Source organism: Corvus brachyrhynchos, unplaced genomic scaffold (assembly GCF_000691975.1).
Source record: "Corvus brachyrhynchos isolate BGI_N302 unplaced genomic scaffold, ASM69197v1 scaffold115, whole genome shotgun sequence".
NCBI classification, from domain to species: domain Eukaryota; kingdom Metazoa; phylum Chordata; class Aves; order Passeriformes; family Corvidae; genus Corvus; species Corvus brachyrhynchos.
The window spans coordinates 4,967,320-4,975,059 of record NW_008239553.1 but is presented as its reverse complement, the minus strand read 5'-3'; the positions used below and the strand labels follow the sequence as shown (position 1 = coordinate 4,975,059).

At 42.2% G+C, this 7,740-nt stretch overlaps 1 protein-coding gene across 2 annotated transcripts in view; it reads right to left on the bottom strand.

The window, feature by feature from the left end:
* Positions 1-7,494: 7,494 nt before the first annotated feature.
* LOC103620717 (1-aminocyclopropane-1-carboxylate synthase-like protein 1) overlaps positions 7,495-7,740 on the bottom strand; it is a 25,296-nt gene continuing 25,050 nt past the window's right edge. For both annotated transcript variants that reach the window (XM_008639393.2, XM_017742048.1), the window contains exon 16: positions 7,495-7,740. The gene's annotated coding sequence lies outside the window, so the exon portion shown is untranslated.

Below are 7,740 nucleotides of genomic sequence, written 5' to 3'. Positions count from 1 at the left end.
CTCCCGCAGGGATGGATGCGCCTCCCGTCACAGCGGGCACCGGCGCCGGGCAACACTGGTACCCATGAACCACCCCCAGCCCGGTTCCCGATACATTTGAATTCTTGGCTCGCTTTCCTCCAGTCCTTCGTGCCTTTCCAAAACTCTATCGGGCTTTCCCGTTGACCGAGGACCTTTGGGTCATGTGGCGCTTTCTGCTGGATCACACTACTTAAGTAAGGAAGCATCCCAAATCTACACCTTCCCCAAACCCTTCTCAAAAGTAACTGGAACCAATGTCTCTTCTAACAGAAGATAGAGAAGGACAAATGTGTTGCACGAAACTCCAGCCATGTGTGAATCAGAAACAATTTTTGGGTTTCATTCCCAAAAATGGGAGCTGACTTGCTCTGTAGGCAAACCAAAAAATTAAGCAGAAAAACCTCAAACAATCGAAAAATAAACAAAAAAAAACCCAACAAAAAAAAGCCAAACCAACCAAACAAAAAAACCCAATCAAACGACAACCAAACCAAACAAAATACACCTAAGTTGGTAAGATCATAGAACGGTTTGCATTAAAAGAGGGCATCTTAAAGATCATCTACTTCCAACCTCCCTTCCTCAGGCAGGGACACATTCCACCAGACCAGGTGGCTCAAAGCCTCAGTCTGGCCTTGAACACTTCCAGGCAGGGTGCATTCCCAGCTTCTCTGGGCCACCTGTGCCTCACCATCCTCACAGTGAAGAATTTCTTCCTAATATCTGATCTAAACTTACCCTCTTTCAGTTTAAAGCCATTCCCCGTTATCGTGTCACTACATGCCTTTGTAAAAGTCCCTCTGCCCCTTACTTGTAGGCTCCCTTCAGGCTGCTCTAAGGTGTTCCCAGAGCCTTCTCTTCTCCAGGCTGAACAATTCCAAAATGCTGCAGCTGTACTGTGCACAGGGCAGCAGTACAGCAGAGGCATTCCAGCAGCAGCAGTGTGGTGTCCCTGCATGTGGCACCACGTTCTTTATCCTTCTCTGCTTTCTAGGCTGAAACAGCAGAACCTGACTATGTTCAGTGCCACTGAAGTGGAAACAGGGCTGGCTTTGTATCTCTCACCGGTAAACAATTTTCAACTGTTAGGATGTTTCAACTGCTACATTTTAACCAAAAAAGTTTTTAGCAATTATGTCCTGCCACAAAAAGTTCTTCTGCTGCAGCCCCTTCAGGCAGCTGATCTCTGAGCCAGAAGCATTTCTGGTCTCTCTGCTCCCTGAGATGCAAGGCAGGCCAGCTCTGCTTCTATCCCATAATCCTTGTTGGTGTAAAAGACTCTTACTTTGTGTATCTCATTATAGTGTCAGCTTTTGCTGCCCTGAAATGTGTTTTTCCCCTTTTCAATTTTTCTTGTAGCTGTTTTTATAGATTTGTATCTTGTGTACAACGGTGACATGATGGTGATATGTACTATCCTACAACGTGCGTTTGTGAAAGGATGGGGGTTTTGCACCCATCCCTGCTCTAAGCCTCTAAACCGAATCTCTCTGTCACACACACTGAGTACAGTGTCCTTAAACAGCCTTGACTGTCAGCAATAGATTAGTTCTCTTTCACTTCACCTGCCCTTGGGAAAAGGGCTTTCTGCAAAGCCATCCACATGCACGCACAGAGACAGCTCGGTACTCCCACAAAAAAGGCAAAACGCTGCCACTGCAGTGCTTTCTCTTCTTTCTTTCAACCTCTCCTCACACACGTGGCATTGCAGGTGATGCAGCATCCTCCTCAGAGTCACTGCTACCTTCTTCATCTTGTCCGTGACATTCAAAGCCAACAACAGGCAGCACTAATAGATCTTAAAGCATCTTTCTGAGTGCTAGTACTGGCTTTTCCCCCCGGTACTGGCTTGTTCATCCTCGCAAGAACAAGCTACGGGGGTTTGTTAGAGCACATAATGTTTCTGGGCTTAACCCATCAGCTTCAAATTGCTGCAAGCTGCCCCATTCATGAATCAGAGGCAGGAGCCCTCCTTCAGGAGGATGGCCGGACCGTGTCTGATTTTTGTGAATTGGAAGGGGCGCCATTCATGTGTTGGGGCTGCTCGGATGAGCACTGGATCTCCGCAGTCATGGGATTCACCAGCATGAGCAGTGCCTGGCTGTGCCTGAGCCGGGGAGAGGGGTTCCCAGCCTCTCGTGTGACAGGGACACTGGCTGGTCCACGTGCAGCGGCGGGGAGGAGGGGTGGGGGTCACCGAGCGCAGCCTGCGCCAGCCCATGCAGTGCCCGCAGGCGCTTCCTCTGCCTTCCTAGCTCTGCCAGGGAGAAGAAAGTGCATCGAATCAATCGTAGCTGAAATATTCACGGAGACTTGATGATCCTTTCATCCCTGTAGGAAAATTTGAAAATCAGTGCAATTTTATTAAAAGCTAGTATTAAACAAATGCAAGAGGCTTCAGCTATTTTATTTCAAGATATAGCAAGAAAAATGGAGGATGCAGTCTGTCTTGATAGAGATTTCCCTGAAACCACACCAGGGAGCCTGTTTATATTCTAGTGATGCAGCTAAGCCAGACAAGTCTGCGGCACAGCATCTATTTTTAGACTCCAGGTTGCCATTTATAGTTTGTGAAAATATTCATCAGCATCTGGATAACCGGCTATCAATTTTTGTCAATGCACAGGAGAAATCAGACATTTCGCTTCTCTTTGCTTTGCCCTTTTATGTCCTGCCTTATGTGGCTCTTTGGGGGTCATTTGGAATTTGTTTCTAAGGGCTTCACCATCACACCATACATCTGTCTGCTGTTGCATACGGCATCCTGCCAATTTTCTGTTGGGATGATCAGGGTACAGAAGAGAAAACCTTTTGCTAGCTACTGTGTCTCCACATGTGAAGAAGCTGCATGTGAGATTATGGTGCACCTTATGCAGTCAGTGAAAACACCTGAAAACACCTTTATAATAAAATGAGGCAATTTTAAAAGGCAAATATGAAGAGGAAATCTAATGGTTTGAGGACATCTTTTCAACCTTATTTCCCATCTATGACATAGCAAAACTAAAAACTCATAGCTCAGTTTATTCTTCTGAAAATTTTGTTAGTGTCTACTGCCAATATATAAGGTACTGAACTTAATTAAAGAGTTTCTGTTATAAGAGAAAGAAGGATATTGTAGCAGCCAGGTCCTTGCTTTGGTTCGCTGTTCTGGTATAAGTCTTACAACCAAATGGTACCCTCATCTATATCAGTGAAGTTTTTACCTAGTGTGATCAATAAACTGTATGTAGCAGCCAATTGCATGGTTTTCTCTCTTGATCCAGTCCATCATTCCAGTGCTGCTGGTTTGTGATGGGTGGCACTGGTCAAAACAGTGATTTAACTTATGTCTGTAACTCTTACTTCCTCTACTGCCTTCCTGAACTGAAAGGAAAAAGAAGTGTAAATATACTTTGAAGGGATGCTGCAATAGCTCCCACTGAGGGATATGAGACACGAGGAAATTCAGTTAGGCAAGAGTTCCCTTCAAAGAAACTGTAATCTGGCAGAAAGATGCAGATAGAAACAATCTGTCAGTGTGTGTTCCCCCTCCCTAAAGCTTTCAGCTGTCACAGTCTGCAGAGGCATTAATCTTTAATCAATTGAATGCCGTCTGCAGTGAGGTGTCCAGGGAAAGGACAGGTCACAACAAGCATTCGCCTAGAATAACTAAGCAGTCGTGCATGAGCTGTGCCATCAGACCTTGCTGGATAGCAGCAGGGAATAGATGGAGAGCTAAAAATAACCTTTCCTTGCAGTGTTTTTCCAGACTATTTTTGATTCTTCATTTTGATAAGGTCGACTGGCTACTTGCTAAAAATAACCATTCCCGGCAAACTGAGGACAAAAAGTAGAGTATTTATAACCACCTCAGACTCTTTAGTACTTTTGTTGGCTGCAGATAATCTAGGATCTTGTCATCAGTCAGTTGCCAGTGTTTTATGTAAGTCAGTAATAAATAAAGCATTAATTGGAATGGAAAACGAGTCTTTCTTGCCACTCTGATTTTCTCAGATGGAACACATATCTTTTTGTACTTGTAGGTTACCTTGCCCTGTTCTTCATGATGTGGTCTGAATTGCTTCAGAAATAACCAAAACAACCTCCTGTTAGGTCAGCTAATCTTACAAAAATAGCTGCATATGTAATTAAAAGTGCAAAAGCAGTTTTGCATGCCTGATACTTGACATGCAGAAATTTTCAGGGGCGTGATTCACTTAGCTTCCTCCATGAGAGGTTTTTTTATTGAGCCTCTGTGTGCCACTATCTCTCTGATGAAATGAAACCACCACTCTGCCAGCAGGATGAGAGTGACAGAGGGATTCTGTAACCAAGTAACTGGAGGAGGACTGCAGAGAAATTGTCAGTATAAATGATAATTTGACCCCAAGGCAGGTTTCAAGAAACTGGGTCATTATGGGGATGGGGGAAACACACACCAGTCAGCCCAACTGTGCAACCTATTGGATGTTCCAAGTGAGAAAAACAACAATTAAGGCATTAACATTTATGTTTTAAAAAATAAAGTCTATCACACAGTACATTTGAGCAACTGTCCTTCTTCAGTTAAGGTGGAGAACTCGTTTAAGTTATTAGTGAATGTTTTCCCTTACAGATATTTTGCTTAGGACCTATTAAATTTCTGTAAGGGAAAACTCATCTTCACAGATTCGTTCTTTAAGTATGCATGATTTTTCATAAATATTTATCTAGAATGGGCCCCACTTAAGTTGTCTGCTTAACTGCAATGTAACAGAGGTTAATAATTTGGAGATGCACAGATTTTTCCTTCCCACAAACATGAATATGTCAAGTGTATGCCTGAAATGTATGCTATGGAAGTTTCTATGACTGAGAGCAGTGCTGCACAGGAAATTACCACCTCTACCCTAAAAGCGCTGAACATTTCTCTGGAGAAGAGAGACTGAATGGGGCAGGGAGGAGAGGAGGGGAACAGAGAGGGAAGGGGAGAGAGAGTGACTGGAATATGGCAAGGACCATGAAACTTTCTAGGTTCCTTTCTGTGCTCAAATGAATGATAACTGGAACACAAAAATTGTATGTAAAGTGGATTTTATCATCTTGTTTGATTACAATGAGTACAAACAATGAAGGCACATTGTTATACTCGTTTTGATGGCATTTCTTATTTTAGATGAAACGCAGCAGTTTTAAAAACATAGATCTGACTGGCTTCATTTGAGGTGCTTCTGTGTTTGCCTATTGCTTGACAAAGAGGTCAAAAGAAATGTGAGGGTGGGGACAGCATGAGAGTGTCCTTAATCTTTTCTCTATATTTTTTTCTGTTGAGATTTGCCACATGGAAAAAAAAAGGTCATTAATAACAACTACGAGATATATCAAGCAGAGAAAACATCTAACATGAAGGTAGCAGAAAGAACAAATGATTTGTACATGCAGCACCTGTGTTTTTCCTCTCAGGGGTACTCTTAGAGCAAATAAGAATTGATTTAGCTTCTATATACGTATGCACAGGACTTGCTACATGTTTACTTCTCGTAAACCAGTAAAGGCCATTTGCAAAATTTATGGGGTTTGTGCAGTCAAAAAAACCCACTGCTTTTTCCAACAGCAGACTCATGACCATATTTCTCTTGCCTCATTTCCAGTTAAATTTTTGTTTTCTGTGACCAAGCTAACATTCCTCAGTGGAGAGGTCCTCAGGCAGGTGTTAAACTCAAAAAAACCATGGAAAATACTCCATGCAACAAAGTGCGTGTGTGTTCCGTTGAGTCACAGCAAGCTCAGATATAAGTGACTGTGGGCCATACTATATTAGCTGTGAGGATTCTGAAAGCACCTCTTTCCTGCAGAGGTGTGTTTTACTAGCTGAATCCACACAGAGACAATACAATAAACTTACTTTCTAAGCAGTAAATATATATGGGTGAAAAATATTATATTAATTGTTACTAATGTATATTCACATACTCCAACTGTAAGAGTGACCAGAACAACAAAAGAAAATTAGGAATAATTAATGGGTTGAATTTGTTGCAGGGATCCCCTGAAATACCATTTTAACTAATGTCTTACCTGGTTCTTGATTCCAAAGAACTTGCTCCCTAAAATTTTGTTGTTCATGTCCATCTTGGGGTACATAAATAAGAGAGGAACAATCAGGAAGTCCATTTGTATTTTGGCTGTACATCTCACCTTCCATTCCATGAAGGAGACCTTTGTTTTGCTATAGCTTTCTTTGTGGACTTTAAAATATTGTTCATGGACAAATGCCAAACTAGTAAGCAAATATTATGTTTATAACTATCCCTTATACTGATCTTACCAATCACCTCATCACTGGCCTCTGAGGGAGGAACCGGTTACTGCTCACAGCAGCCACAAGCTCGGACTTTCATTCTCACTGTCCAAGCCTCTTCAGCCACTGCTCAGACCTTTCTTCTCACTGTCCAAGCAGTTCTCCACCATCACCACACAGCAAAGTGGGGTTGCATTAATTATTTGTTGCCAATGCTTTGGTAATTTAGTTTATGATGCAGACATGTGCTTTTGTCACTCATGACCATCTATCAAATTCTATGAGGAGGGGAAAGGTGCACTTCTATTCAGTTTTCATGGGCAATGCCCTTCAATTCTCGATTAATATGTATGCAGAAAACAGCTCCAATTCCTTTAGGATACCTAAATTTTATAGTATCAGAAGCTAAAGAGTTTTTTATCTGGGAAAGAAGCTTTCCAGTTGAAATATTCTATCACCAGCATACAGAAAGCAGGGTCTTAAAATAGGAAAGAGAGGAAAGAGACAAAAGAATACTGTTTAGTCAAAAAAATTACCCTGCAAATTGACAGACACAGAAAAAAATTGCATGAATTATCCTGATAATGGTGGAAGATGCCTCCTTGGATGCCTGTGGTAGGTGACAGAAGCAGGTGTACGTGCAGGTACACCTAGCACGGTGGCAGAAGCATTCTCTGCACTCTTCTGCCAATATATGTCATCGTTAACCACAAGGGATGGACTTCCAGGAGTAGGAAGGATGCAAAAAGAACATCTACTTTCAATTGCCTCTCCATTTGTAGCTCTTTTCTGGACATTCTGCCAAGAGGCCAATGGATGCAGTTTATTTATATGAATATAAAAAAGAAGAATAAAAACAAAACCGGACATTTCACCAACAGAGGGTGGTGGATACTGTCTGATCTGAGGTTAGACTGGAAACCAACGCAAAACAAAAAGCTTTATAGAACTCAGTCTAGATGACTATGGTCCTAACAGCCTCACTCATGCACATGAATCCATGCACATGCTTATCTACCTTTAGCTGGAGCTAAGTTAGGGCTGACACTAGATTATATCTCCCAAAAACACCCCTTTGCGACAGCTGGCCCCAAAATAGTTACATCTGATCATCATTTACGAAAAGGGAAACTTCACATAACTTAACAACCTAAAGTCTCTGTCTTTTTGGAAAGTGTGAAGAAGAATAAAAATTACACCACAGGACCTTATAAGAGAGTTAAGAGCATATTCATTAGAAATGAAATATAAAATACAATGATGCCGCAGGACAGAGAGCAGCACGCAAACAAGACAGCCCCCCCATTCCCTACCCTCACCCCAATCCAAGGAAATACACCTATATAGTACAAATTAGAGATCTCAAACAGGGGGGAGAGGAGGGGGCTTACAAAGTAATTTTCTTCCTATACACAAAATATATTATTTGCTGGAAGTCACTGCTGAGTTGTTAGGGG